The sequence below is a fragment of the Haemaphysalis longicornis genome, unplaced genomic scaffold (genome assembly GCF_048455015.1).
Source record: "Haemaphysalis longicornis isolate Haplotype H1 unplaced genomic scaffold, Haemaphysalis longicornis Haplotype H1 scaffold_14, whole genome shotgun sequence".
Classification (NCBI taxonomy): Eukaryota; Metazoa; Arthropoda; class Arachnida; order Ixodida; family Ixodidae; genus Haemaphysalis; species Haemaphysalis longicornis.
The window spans coordinates 35,846,519-35,861,534 of record NW_027526245.1 but is presented as its reverse complement, the minus strand read 5'-3'; positions in this window follow the sequence as shown (position 1 = coordinate 35,861,534).

Genomic DNA, 15,016 nt, shown 5'->3' with positions numbered 1-15,016 from the left:
TCGCTCCACAAGGTGCACGAATGCCTGGAAGAAAGTGCCCCTGTGTACAGCTACGTTGTTTACGTTAGTGACGGTGCAGCCAGCCATTTCAAGAAGAAATATCAGCTGTACGAACGTTCCAGAGCAAACTACACGTCTGCGAAGTGGCTGTGCTTGACTGTATGAGCGCCCGAGGAAGCTGTGGTGCAGATATTATAAATATTTTACTTGAGTTGTATTCCCACACGTATGCCTTTTGCTGTGTTCCTGACTGTAAATAATTAATCACGATAGTCTGACAACCAATTTCCAAATTTGTGTCTTTTTGCTTGAATAAATATTCTTGAGAAAAAACTGAAATACCTTCAGTAATTTACTCGTGCTGTGACCGAAGCGCCAAATTAATAGAAAATTTCGACCACTCCTACCACTTCTACCCGATATAACCACCGGAAAAACTTTTCCTGTTGTTTCGAATCCTTCTTTCCTTTCCCTATAAGAAGAGTGGCGTTCGCAAAGGAGCGCTTTCGAGCTGGTATCGGCCAGATAGTTAGCTCGTTAAAGAACAAATTAGGGAAACAGAGTCGGGCAAAAAAAAAAAAAAAAACAGAAGAATCTCCAGAATAGTTTCTTTCGTTTGGGAATACTGGAAAGAGATTGACCGTGCCGGCATGTGGCAGTGGAATATGAATTACCGCCCGTGTACACCCGCGCAACGTCCGGCAACAGCGGCCGGAACTTACCGCGGCGCGCCAAGACGCGTCGCGCGAGCCCCAAGTTTGGCCCCTTATAACTTTGTTCTCAACAAAATGATGCAACATGTTTTTCCACAGTTTTGTTGTCCAAGTAAAGGAGTCTTATTTTCGCAATTTTGAAGAAAATCGAGTATGGGGTTTTTTTTATATTGAGTTTTGAATTTGCGCAATTTCTGAAAAAGAGCCGAAGTTATTCAATTTTTTTTAGTACTTCTAAATTTTCTACAAACACCATCTTTTGTTTATGCGTTTAGATACGTATGGCCAATAAAATGGCCGACTTACAAGTTTTTCAGAAAAGAAGAAATGTAGATAGGGGGCGTCAAAAACACTAACAAATTATCGTCTGGGCCGATTTCACGATTTTTTTTTAATTTTTTGTTCGCTGCAGGACGCTGATTTTGCGTTATACAGATTAGCATTCTGGTCTAGTTTATGGCCCAAAACATTTTATACACACCCCTTGTACTCCTTGACGTACACAGAGACGCAAACTTGGAAAAATCTGCAGTTGCCGAAACCACCGCTGCGCTCCGGGCACATTCAAACATTTTTTTCTCCCGAACTACGCACCTCAGGAGAAAACAAACTTGATTTTCGGGGGTTTCCATATTGCGCGCATATATAATAAAAAAACCAGAATGAACAAAAAATGGTCGTGTACACGCATGTTCGTTCTCTCGTGGAATCGCCCATATGCAGTGCCGCGCTTTTCTGATGATGAAATTAGTTTTCTATAACTCAGTGGCACTGACATGGACGTAGGGGATGGAGTATAGACTCATTAAAGACCCTCTCACTGTTACAGACGTCGACGCAAATGCCAGCGCCGAATTTTTCACTCACAGGGCCATTTCAAGAAACATTCTTCAGTGAGCCATTACGCGAAAAAGCGTTGTTGTTGTTGTACTACTTCTAGTTGTTGTCGCCCAGAAAAAAAAAACTAAAGCGTTCAATGCCAAAGCTGTCGGAAGTGCAGAGCAGTGATTCGCCATAATGGGCTGTAGCACCATTACCCGCTCACTGAGCTAATTGTATACGCACTACCACCCAACGCAATTCAAATTTCCCGCCGTCGCAGTGCTCGCGTTCCCCTCTGCCTGAAACTGCGCCAGAGGGAGTTCTGTTCTTTTTGTGCTCGCTTTTCCTCCCCCACATTCCAGCGTTGCATTGCCACTTTTTTCGTTTCCTGTCATAAAAACCAACCCAAATAGGGTTCCTAACTAAACGGACGCGGGCGCGCTGCCAGTTAATTACCTATATTTTGCCTGAAATGTACCTACAGTTTTTTTTTTCGTTAAACAACGCCAAACAGCGCCAGCGCTTCACGAGTTTCGAACGCTTATGACTATATAAACCCACTGGCTTTCGAATTTTCTGGGTTACGCCGCGACTACAGAGGCTACGACGGAACACCGTGCCCGTGGCTCTACTTGGGTCCAGCGAGCGAACTACGACGACGAGGCGCAGCCCTGAAGTGCTCTGCACGCTGTGCACTTAAAAAATGCTTGTCACCCTACAGAGCAAGAAAAAGCACGCGAGTGTTGCGATTGGATTTGAATAGGGTCTGCCACACAGTGCTCAAGCAACTGTGCTTTTTTGCCTTTGTTTCATAAAAATTCCAGCATCTCTCTAAAAAAAACGTAGCTTCACAGGTTGTCGCCCGCGCACAATTAAAGTATAGTTGTCGTTGTGGCTGTTCCTTTGTTCGTGCCGCATACACATTTGAGGAGGTAGTTGTTTTTTTGTTGATTTATTAGCCTCAAGGCTTACTTCACATTAGAGATGTCTGATCTATATCCAGGGAACTAGGTTGGCCTCCCGGATATAGTCCAGCAAGGGACGGTAGGCAGGACCATGCAGCCACCGATGCTAATGCGTGTCTTGCCGCAAATTTGAGCCTGCTGCCTTCAAACATCTCCGTCGAATGTCCTTAGTTCCAGGGCATGTCTATATTAGGTGGTGGAGGTCTACCGGAACCGTTTCCTCAGACAAGAATGGACATTTCACATGCCCTCGGTAGTCCCCTTTCCATCCACTGGTGCGCGCAGGAGTAAAAGCCACGCCCAGTCGGATTCTTCGTAGTACAACCTCCTCCATCGTGGTAAGGTTGAGGGGAAGGAGAACCGCGAACACGGAGGTATGAGAGCACGCGTTCAGCGTCGAATTTGCAGCCATTCGTGTGGCCCATGGGTCATTTGGGAGCTGGGCGGGGGATGATGGGGCTGGGCAGTTGTGGGCCAGGAAGTCAGCCAGTTTATTTCCTACAATACTGGTGTGACCAGGAACCCATGACACAATCACCTTTGATGGCATTTTTCTGTGGAGCTGGTGGATACCTTGGCAGATGATGGTGGTCTGCGCAACCTGTTACAGATAGTGGATCACTTCTGTAGAGTCGGTACGAAGATGGATGGTTGTCAAGGCTTCATTGGAGCGGCTGCACACAGCAGGGCGTCGTGTATAGCCTGCAATTCCATCAGGATTGGGGTGCATGTGTCAGAGGCGTAGGGAATACGGCCTTCGATGCTGGAATGAGTGGGGCTGGTCCACACTGTGACTCCATGGGTTCCTGTGCATGAAGCGTCGGTGTAGAAGGGGCATTGATCGTCTGGTCCCGGGATATTTGGGAGTGGAAAGAGCTGTACTTTACCCTCCTTGGTCTGCCTTTTCTGAAGATGCCTTGTCTTGTTGGAGGTTATAATCGTATAACCCCAGGGCTTTCCGGAGCTTCCGGATGAGCCAAGGTGCCCGGATTGCGGATTGAAATGGTCATGCAGTGCATGGCCGTTCTGTAGACATGCATACTTTGAAAGTCGCACAGCTCGGCGTTGATTTATGAGCTCGTCAATTGTGTTGAGCTGAGCTTGTTCCTGAACGACCGCTATCGGGGTGATGAGAGGAAGACCGGTGATGGCTCGCATGGCTTCTCTATTAATAGCTTCCAGTTTAGCATGTTGGGAAACGGTTAGACGCTGAAACTGGGCTTCATAAACCATTCGTGGTTGGAGCACAGCGCACGCCAGCGTCCCAGCGACCTCACTTCTTGCACCACCCGCTTTTGGTGCAATGCGGCGGATTAGGCGAATGGTATTTGCCGCCGTTTGCCTCACTTCTTTCAGCCATGCTGTAGCGGTACCAGCCTGGTGAATATGCAGGCCGAGAATATGGAGCTCTGTTGCTTCAGCAAGCTGATGAGTGCCTATGTGTATATGTCACAGAATTGAGCGAGGTAATAATTTAGTGGCCGATGTCTCGGACGGGAGGAGCGACAAACAACTCCCCCTTACGCGCGAATTCGAGAATGTGGTTCGGACCTGCTAACCGGCGATAGGTCCACGCCTGATTGGCCGCTGGCGTGAGGCACGAGACGGGGCACAGGAAAACAGTTTCAAAACAACGGGCATTTACTTCACATTCACAGGAAATTTGAAACAGACAGACAGGAGGGTTGACGAGTTAATACACACTGCAGTTGACACCCCGTTGGGGTCAGAGCTGCCAAGACACCGACACGAAGTACATTAAACACAACGAAAGAAAAGGTACACGCCGTTACGAGCCCGAGGAGGAGGCGACAGTAAATGAAGGGGACAGTAGAGTGTACAATAGGCGGGGTTGGAGGCTTCCCCCAACTACTAACAATAGGCCCGCTAGAAACACATACAGCGTGGTGCACTGAAGGAGGCGGATAAGCCCGTGCAGTCCGCTTAGGGAAATACAACACAGAAGATGAATAGGAAGAGTCCGAAGAAAGATGGAGAAGGGGAGAACATCTTAGCTGCGGTCCGGCTGATGGTCTCGCCGGGGTGACGGAGGCTGTCGGTCGTCTGTGGTGGGGCACCGCTGATCAGCGACGCAATTTGGGTGAACTCCGGCCGCGCACTGTCGCCTCCTTGAGGAATCTTCGGGGGCCCGAAGTTCACCGCCGTCGTCGCTCGGCCTCCCCAGCACAGCCCTCAAGGCCGACGCCGCGTCCCGGCCGTACGTCCGGCCACCACCACTTCTCAGCCCATTCTCCCCGGAAACCCCGCGCTGCACCACGCACACCGTCCACCGGGCCGCGCGTCTTCCGAGAATTCCCGGGGCGCAGCCTTCAGTAGGCCGCGGCACTCTCGCCCACCTCTCTCCCCGAAACACATGGCCAGCCGACCCGGGTGCGACAATGGCGGCGAAAACATTCCTTCGCTTTGCGGTACGGCTCCTCTCGGCGAACGGCAAGAAATGGCGAGCGGCAAGAAAAACCCGTCAAGGAGGGACATGAATTTCGCGACACAATAGATGAAAGGTGCATGGCGAGCTTCTTACGGCAGCTTTCTTAGCGACTGTCATGTACTTCGTCTTCTCGGCGGAGACACTAAGACCAACCTTCGCCGCAAATGCGTGAGTAACTTCAAGAGCCTTCTGCAGCGCTGTATACTCTATCTGTACGTTTTTGTATGTAGACCATACTGTGACATCATTCATGTAGATGAGGAAGCGTGTGGTGTGTGCTGCACAGTGTCGAGCTGTCACGCTAAGTGAATCAATACAATGTTAAAAAGTATGGGTGATAGCACAGCACCCAGGGGGATACTACGCACCGAGGGAAACAGTCCTACTGGCTTCCCTTCTACACGTACAGCGAATGTACGGTTTTTTATAAAGGCGGTGACACACGGCTTGGCAGGCCCAACTCAAGCATAGCCCAAATGATAACGTAGTCGGATAGATTATCATACGCCTTTGAAATATCGGTTGCCAGTATGGTACGAGTGGCGCAGCTGTAGGAGGATACATTCCAGATGTCTCCGGCCAACATCACCAAACCATCTTCCGTGCCAAGGCCAGGACGAAACTCGATTTCTGCCCGGGGATATTTACGATGCTTCTCCAGCCACCACGAAAGACGTGTCGCCAGCATTCGTTCTGCTATTTTGCAGATGGTGGGTGTCAAGGACATTGGTCGCAGATTTTCTAATCGGTTAGGAGGTTTTCTAGGCTTAGCTAATGGGATAACTATTGAGTGCTTCCATTCGGCCAGAATTGTTGAGGTTGTCCAGGTCTCATTAAAATTATATCCAGAATAGTATTCAGGATATCTCCCTCCAGGTTTTGATAAACCACGTACGGTATACTGTCCGGGTCTCATGTGGTACGTTTTTGGAACTTTCAATAGCGGCGAGTAGTTGAGGGAGCGTAAACGGATTCCCCAGGCCGTCCGTGTCGGCTGCAACAGGAGGGGTATCTTCGGGAAGCGTGTGCGGCACATCATCAAACCTGGGAGGGAAGGTGTAATAATCACCACCACATCGAAGGAAGGCTCAGCGAAGATTGATACGCACCTCCAAGGAAAAACATAGGACCTTCAAATCAAGAGACCTACGGAAAATAGATACCCAATAAAGGTTATTGGAATTGACGAAGAAGAGGAAGCAGGAACGATCGTGCAAACGATTATTGAACAAAACAACTTACCTTGCACTACTAGAGATATCGAGGTCAAGAAAACCTGGAAAGGAAGACAAGGAACAACAGCAATTTTGGCACTTAACAAAGAGGGACATCAGGCGCTGAACAACAGGTCACACCTGTACATCGGATGGAGCAGATGCCGAGTTTTTGATCATTTCTTCTTACCGCGATGTACCAGGTGTGCAGAACATGGGCACAACGCTATAGATTGTGAAGCCCGGATCCGCTGCGTTAAGTGTGGGCAACGGGGCCACAAGAGAGACGAATGCAGGAAGGACCCCCACTGTCACGCCTGTGACCTGGATGGCAGAGAGCAAAGCAGAGACCACGAAATGATGTCCTGGGACTGTCCGGTCTACAGGGACAAGATTGAACAGGAACGTAAGAGGATCATCACTCGCCTTAGCTAAAATGACTAGCATAACTGAAAACGTAGTACCTAACTCACAAATGGAACTCAACATACTCCAGTTTAACTTAGCTAGAGCATACAAAGCAAATCAATCCCTCATTAATTTCCAACAAGATGAACAATTAGATATTTCTTTAATACAAGAACCTTATACCCTCAAAAATAAAATAATAGGATTTCCTCTTAAACATATCATAATCGCAGCCAGCGAAGACCCAAAATCTGCCATTATAATCCACAAAAACCTCTCAGTGTTCGCAGTTTTTATAGCTCAAAACTTAGTGGCAGCTAAAATAACAAAGGGGAACAGAGAAATACTAATAATAAGTTGTTACTGCCCACCAAACGGAGACATCAACAGAGAACTTTCAAAAATGGAAGAAATAGTACAAAGACATAGGTCGGTAGAGGTATTAATAGGTGGGGACTTTAACGCGCGAAATCAAATCTGGGCCTGCCAGACAAATGATGAAAGGGGGGAAAGAGTTTTAGAGCTTATCGTCACTAATGCTTTAACATTACTAAATAAGAAAGATTCGCCCCCCACATTTAGGGCAAGTAGGGCAAGAGGGTGGATGGATCTATCAATAGTTAACGCACGTTTAGCGAGAGATATTAAGAAGTGGAAGGTATTAAAGACTTTCAATAATAGTGACCACAGATATATAAGAACTATAATCGAAAATGTCAAAATAGAAGAAGTCTATGGATTAACGTTAAAAGGTGAAGCTAGAATGATAGATGAAATCGCAAACGGCCTATGGTTCGAAGAAGTACAAAATAGGATTGGAACGGCAGATGAAATAGAAAACGTAATTAATACTTTTTATAACAAGCTTGACATACTGAGGGCGAAGTACAGTAAAAAGAAAAAAACACCCAAACAAAAACCCAACCCGTGGTGGAACATGGAGCTAGAGATTGAACGCAAAAGAGTAAGGGCATATAGGAGAAGATACCAAAAAGCTAGAGGAGACATGAGAGAGAAGTATAAGAAGGAATACTACAAAGAGCACGAATGCTATAACAACATGATAGAGCTAGCAAAAAAGAATAGTTGGAAAGCACTAACGTCAAAATTAACAAAAAATCATTTCAACTTGGCACACAAAATCGCACGAAATCAGTTAAAGACCAAAGTAACCTTTAAGAGCATAGTAAAAGAAGATGGAGAGATAACAAAAACTCTCGAAGAGACAATAGAATACTTACCAGGGAAACTGTACCCAGAACAAACACCACAAGTACAGGAGCACCAGACGGTGAAACGAACAGGGGATACGAATACTAGTAGTAGTCAAACGGAATGTCCAGGGGACGGAGAACATCCTGGAAGTAGCGAGACCCCATTTACCGAAATAGAAATAACATCAGCTGTGAATAACCTTAGGAAAGATATAACACCAGGACCGGACAAGCTTAAAACCACTGTTATCCAAGCAATCTTCAGGAAACACAAGCAGTTTTTTTTAATTTATTTAATGCCTGCTTTATGAACGGTTATTTTCCAGAAAGATGGAAGGAATCAAAGGTAATACTTATCCCAAAGCAAGACCAGACGAGACATGTGAGGAAAGTAAATTTCGCCCAATAGCTATTAATTCCATCCTAGGTAAAGTTCTGGAGAAGTTAGTTAAGGACCGACTATATTACCACCTCTATAAAAATAACCTTTTTAATAAATATCAGTATGGTTTTACTCATATTACATCAACAATAGAAGCTTTACAAGAAATAAAAAAGAGGGCTGCAAGAACGAAACTAGACAAAACCAACACCTTAATCGTATCTTTGGACATTAAGAACGCGTTCAACTCTATTAACCCAGTTATAGTAACAAAAAAACTAGAAGAATACAAATGTTACAGTAATTTAATTAAACTGACCCATAGCCTACTTACAAGGAGGAAGATTGCCTACGAATCTGACAATATTAAGGTTATTAAGCCATTAGACGTGGGCTCGCCACAAGGCTCACCACTTAGCCCACTTTTCTGGACTATCACCATAGCTGACTTACTAGGTAAAGAACTCCCATATCAAACCCACATCCAAGCTTTCGCAGATGATATAGTAATCATCGTTCAGTTTAAATCAAGAAAAGATGCAGAAGAAAAAACAAACAGAGTATTAAAAATAACTAATGACTGGGCTGTAAGCAAAGGAATAACAATAAATAATGACAAATCACAAGCAATGATAATAGGAAAACAGTATGGAACGCATCCACCTATACGCCTCGAGCGCGGCCTGTAGGGGCGCCACTGAAATCCCCCTAGCGGCCCGTTTCGAAAGCAGGCGCGGGAGTCCGCGCCCCGCTCCCCAGTGCCGCCGCTGCTTTTGCGGCACGTTCACGACTGAGATTTACTGTTTGTGGGCGTTTGAAATTCATGTTTGTGTGGAGCAGTCACTCTGTTCGCAAATGGGGTGTGTTTACGAGAGTGTAAATGTTTCCGACGCGATTTTCGGTCTGTATAAGCGCCAGGTGTGTGTCACAGGCCAGCGTCACAGGCCGAACCGGCGTATGATGGAGCCGATTGTAGTTACACTGACCTGGATTTACTAGCCGTGTCTCCGTAACCACCGGTTCCTCAGATGTTCAGCTACGGCTATACACTACGATTTAAATCGGTTTTGTGCGCTTACATAATCAGCGGAGCACTCATACCTGACAGCACACCGGTTACGTTTGCCAATATTATACCTCAGATATTGATCACCACCATTTACAAGCCAGTCTGTGTTATTTTCGGGAATATTCAACAAAAGTACGATGGACAATGCATAATTATACTCGGGGATCAGCACACGACAGAGTCGTCTTGTCGTGAGGTGAGCACCCGCAGACCTTCATCTGCTACATATATCCTCTGCGAGCAGCGCGGAGATGGGCTTAGAATATAATCCGCGTCCGCGACTAAATGCTTCTTCGAAATATCGTCATATGGCACAGGGAGCCTGCAGAATAAACCAGAAACTGAAATCAGAGGGCCTTATCACATACCACACTCTTCCAACGACACATTTCATCGCTTGTTGAACAGCCTACCCTGTATATTTCCAAAAATGCGTCCGCCGTACGATCAGCTAGCTCTTCGTTGAAGTAGAAAAACAAAAGGAAAGTGAACGCGAGATTCATGTGTGGGATTACTGATTACTAAAACGTACATTGCTTGATTCCGCTCCGCATTTGTACACGGCGTCCCCCTCCCCGCACCCCCCCCCTCCACCGATTTCTCGCGAAATAGCAGTGCATTTCGCGTATAGTTGGTCTAGTGAAACCTACCTGACTTATAAGTTTAGAGGAACGACTTTAGCATGCCAGAAGCTGCACTGTTATTTTTTTTTTCATTTCCGTTAGAGCTATTATGTTTATAAATTCCGCATTGGCACAGCATTTATTTTTCTGTGGTTTCATTTCCTTGGTTCTTGCTATATGGCGTGTGTGGGCACATATTTAACGACGCACAGGCTTGGAATATACTTTACATTTTCGCATGGTTTATGTTCTTATAAAAGGCATAAGTTATTGTCCGGGATTGGGTAATCACATCCCCGAAACATATTTTTCTGCGGCGTCTATATGCGAAACGAAGCCGCATTCGTTGTCCACGCTGCAAAATGAAGCCAACGTCTCATTGTGCCAGTATCAGGTCTAAACAAGGCGTCAGTAGAATTCATTTGTGCCTGATGTTTTGGAGGTGACATGGGTGATATGTTGCTGCCGTCGTCGGCGCCCGGAAGAGCGGCGACGAAGCGCGCAGAACCGCGTCCCCGGGTAGCTCTTGCAGGCGATCGCGTACTCGATCGAAGACGCGGCTGCTTTTTAAGTGACCTAAACGTACTCTTTGCCTATACTCGTCGCCATAACAAGTTTTTTTAGGGCGCGGAAAGGCGAAAAGAAGCGAAATATAACCAAAACACTGCACGAGCCCCTATCAGTCACGCAGCGCAAATCCCGTCAACGCCGCGGAGAAGCGCCGGCAGGCGGCGCAGCGATCGCGAAGCTCGAGGCGTATACTCCAAATAGGTTCAACCAGAATAAGAACAGTCAACGAAATGAAGTTACTCGGTGTAATAATAGATAATAAGTTAACGTTTTTACCTCATCTAAAATATTTAAAAGAAAAAATAGCTAAGATAACATACAATCTGAACAGGACGCTAAACGACGACAAGAGTTCAAAAAGAGAATTAGTGCGAGTTATGTATAAGAGAGGCATTGAAAGAATCCTTACCTACGCAGCACCGGTGTGGTACACTCGTAAGGTAACTATTTTAAGGAAACTACAGGCGATCCACAGGTTGCCGTTACTAATGATAACGAAAGCTTTTAAAACATCAAACCTGTCCTTAAACATTATGGCAAAAATCCCGCCAGTGTATCTAACAATTGTAAAAGAAATTGAACAATATGGAGTACTAAAAGAGGGCGAAACATTTTCATGTGACGACAAGCTATACACAAGTAATCAAATCATGAAAAAATACGATCTCAGGACAGATCACGCAGCAAATAAAAGCGGCATTATAATCACTCCCACAGAAGAAATAGTAGACTACCGTATATATACGGATGGTTCAAAGACGGAAAAAGAAGTAGGAGCAGCGTTTGTAATACATATTTAACAATAACAACCAAATAGCAAGAACGGAAAAATTTAAGCTTCCAGAATACAGTTCCAACTACGAAGCTTAACTAATAGCCATTAAAAAGGCAATAGAATTCATAATAACAAACAAAGCAAACAATAGCCATCAACTATTTACCGATAGTTGGTCGGTACTCCAAGCACTAAAAAACCCACTTAACACAAATCCAATAATTAACGAATTAAAACTAGTCCTTAGAGAGAATGCAGCAGTAAGTTTAAAACTCAGTTATGTAAAAGCACACAGCTCCTCAATAGGCAATAACTTTGCAGATAAATTGGCGAAAGAAGCCGCAAGATACGGAGAACCAACTTATGTTCCAATAACAAAATCATTCATTCCGAAACATTTATATACCAAGTTAAACCAGGAGTGGAATAAGGTGTGGAATAAAGATGGCAAAACAAGTTATACTTATAGGTGGGTTAAGAACGTAAATCTAATTCCGGACCACTTTCCTACAAACTTCTACTCTTCCCAAGCCCTGACAGGGCATGATAAATTCCCGTTTTATTTTTCAAGATTCAGAATAACACAGGCATCTACATGCAAGTGTAGCAAGGATATAGAGAACTTTGATCATTATCTAACAGAATGCCCACTCTTAATAAATGAAAGGAAAAGACTCGTTAAAAAACTAGGAGAGCACTTAGAGAACAGAAAACCGGAAATAATTAAGAAAGAGGATACAAGATTAATTTTAGAAGAGATGGTTTAAAAATTAACGAATTCATTCTACAAGCATAAGAATAGACCAAACATAACAGAACACCAACACGACCAATCGCGACAATATAGAGATGGGATATGATACGGGGATGGAGCAGAAACGCCATGTTGATGAGGCTTCCTCCGCCCACATCTCCAGTCATTCCCTTCTTACACCATAACAACACAAGGAAACCAAGCAGAACACCAACAACACATAATCACAAACCATCAGGCGTAACAGATCTATATACCCGGTCAAGTCAGGTCACAAACAAATCATGAAGAACAAGATGAACAAACCAAGATCAAAGAATCAAGAAACAAGTAAAGTTCAAGATCAAGAACAAGAACAAAGAAGACAAGACGTCTACCAAGGATCCAAGTCGACAGTGAAGATCAATTTTTAGAACGAAGTGTTCTTAAGGTTTGGTGTTTGCTATTTTTCTTTTAATACTTGTAGAGTTTTCTGATTTTTCGTTTCAAACAAGGAAATTTTGCTTTCATGTTCAAAAAAAAAAAGCCCGGTGATAGTTTTCCCGTTCCCGGGCGGTGGTCGCTGATCTATCTTCTCTTCCCCATTACCCCTTCCTTTTCCTGCCCCAACCACCTTTGTACCACTACCTCAACCCATATTTCTACCACCTCCCGTTCCCTTTCTCTCCCTGCGATACATATGTGGTGCAGGCTGGGAACCTCTTTCCCTCTCACAGTCACCTCACCTCACATCATGTAGAGGGAAGAATTGTCGAGTGCCCGTTTGGCAAATTCTTCCGTAGTATCCTGAGCCGCAAGGCGGGAGCTTGCCACCGGATCGGGTGGTCGACGACCGCTTTCCATTGCTCGGAATGTTCTCCAAAGTGTGCGATTTCATGTACGGCCATTCATAACACGCACCACCGTAGCCACTTTTCAAGTGAAAGAACCTTTCGGTATTGTCGGGCTTTGGCTGTAAGGCGGTTAACCCTGATCTTGCACGGGAGGGAGTCCAGATTTTTCCGCGCAGCGGTATCTGCTCTTTTCCGTGGCGCCCACAAATTAAAGAGGTGCATATCAGGGTTCGGTTTGGCCTCGTCTACCCACGTTTCGGTCGTAGCCTCCTTTAGCGTTTCAGACAGTGTACTGTGTAATGTAGTTCCCGATAGCGGCACGTCCGCAGTAAGTGAACGAAATTTGTCCCAGTTGGTAATACAGGCCTTCCGCTTGACTTTGGAGGTAATGTGCGGGCGTAGATCAACAAGTATGGGTAGGTGATAACTGCCCCAGGCGTCTGGCTGTACCTGCCAGTAGGGCGTCCGCTTTTCCATCCACCACGTTAGATCGAGAGAATTTGTACTAGCCGTGCGCGTAGACGCGAAATTAGCGTTGAGAAACTGACACGCCGCGTCGAAAAAGGTCTCGTAAATTTTTGTGCCACGCCGAGAGGTCATTGCGTATACCCGTTCCATGTGTGGTGCATTAAAGTCACCACCGACAAGGATTGGGACGCCTGGGTACGCTTTTCGTAAATGAGCGAACCAGCCGAGACGTATACGGGCCGATGGCACAGGGCGTATATAGATCGAGACGACCGTACCGCGCGCGTGGCGTACGGGAACAGCAACTACTTCCTGGTTGGTGTTACACCAAGCATTATGGTCTCTCTGCGTATGTGGGAATTGAGTAGATACATACACAGCAGCCTTGCAGGGATGGGCATCCGTGGTATTCTTGCGCCCATCTTGTATGGTAGGGAAATGATACCCCAAAACGCCAGGTAGTGTGTGCAATGCATTAGGTTCCCGCAAGAGCAGTGCCTATATCCGTAGCTTGCCGAAGTGCACTCGGAATTTCAGTTCTACGATGTTGTTTGCGAGGCCGCGGCAATTCCACTGTGGGATGCCTGGGTGAGTTGACGTTGAGAGTTTTGCGCTGTCCCGAGTTTGCTGCTCTCTAGGGACTGCTACCGCCATTGTGCGACGAGGGGCGATACAAAGTCCAGGAGAGTCAAAACAGCCCCGGCTATCGGAGATGAAAGGGGAGCGAGGAGGATGCACACAGCCTCAACGAGAGAGGACAGCACCGAACACAGGCCCACAGTGTTTCGCTCGTCTTTTGGTTCACGCTGATGTTGCAGTGAAGCTCGCAGCGTACTTGGAGTCGTAGCCCGCGCTATCACAGGCACCCCTGTAGATGCAGGTGGTTCCGCGTGCCTGGGAGTACAATCATGCTGAGCTGCTGGACAGCGCTCTGCCAGTGCTGATGCAGCAGGGGGCGGCTGCTGTTGCCCACGTTGAAGAAGCGATAAGGCCGGAAAGTCCTCCCCGGCGTTCTTGAAGATTGGACCCGCAGTTTGCCTGGTCAAAGCATCCTTGCGCCCTGTGCCACGCCCTTGCATAAAAGCCGATTTTTCTGACTTGTAGTCAGTGTTGTTAGCAGACTTGAGCTTAAAAATAGCCTTCTCATCACGTCGGGCTGAGCACTGAGGAGATCTTGATTCGTGCTTTTTGCTGTAGTTTGGGCAGCAAACCTTTTCACCAAAACAGCCTGTACGGTCATGGCTGCCGCCGCACCTGGAACATCGCAAGGAACTTTTACACACTCACCCCGCCGCGGTGGCTCAGTGGCTAAGACGTTGCACTGCTGAGCACGAAGTCGCGGGTTCGATTCCCGGCCGCGGCGGCCGCTTTTCTGATGGAAGCGAAAAGCAAAAACGCCCGTGTGTACGAGATTTCGGCGCACGTTAAAGATCCCCAGGAGGTCAAAATTAATCCGGAGCCCTCCACTACGGCGCGCCTCATCGCCTGCGTTGCATCGGCGCATTAAACTCTTCAATCAATCAATCAATCAATCAATCAACTTCTGCACACTCCAGACACGTGCCCAAAGCACTGGCAATTTTTTGCACTGCCTAGGTGTTTCCACGTAGTTATACACCGGATAGCGCGCGTATCCGATGAGGACGTGCTCGGGTATTGTTTCCGTGCCGAACACAATCTGCACACTCTCTGATGTTTTCGCGAGTCTACGGGAAGATATCTGGCACCCTCAAACGCAAGGCATTAAGAATGTCTTG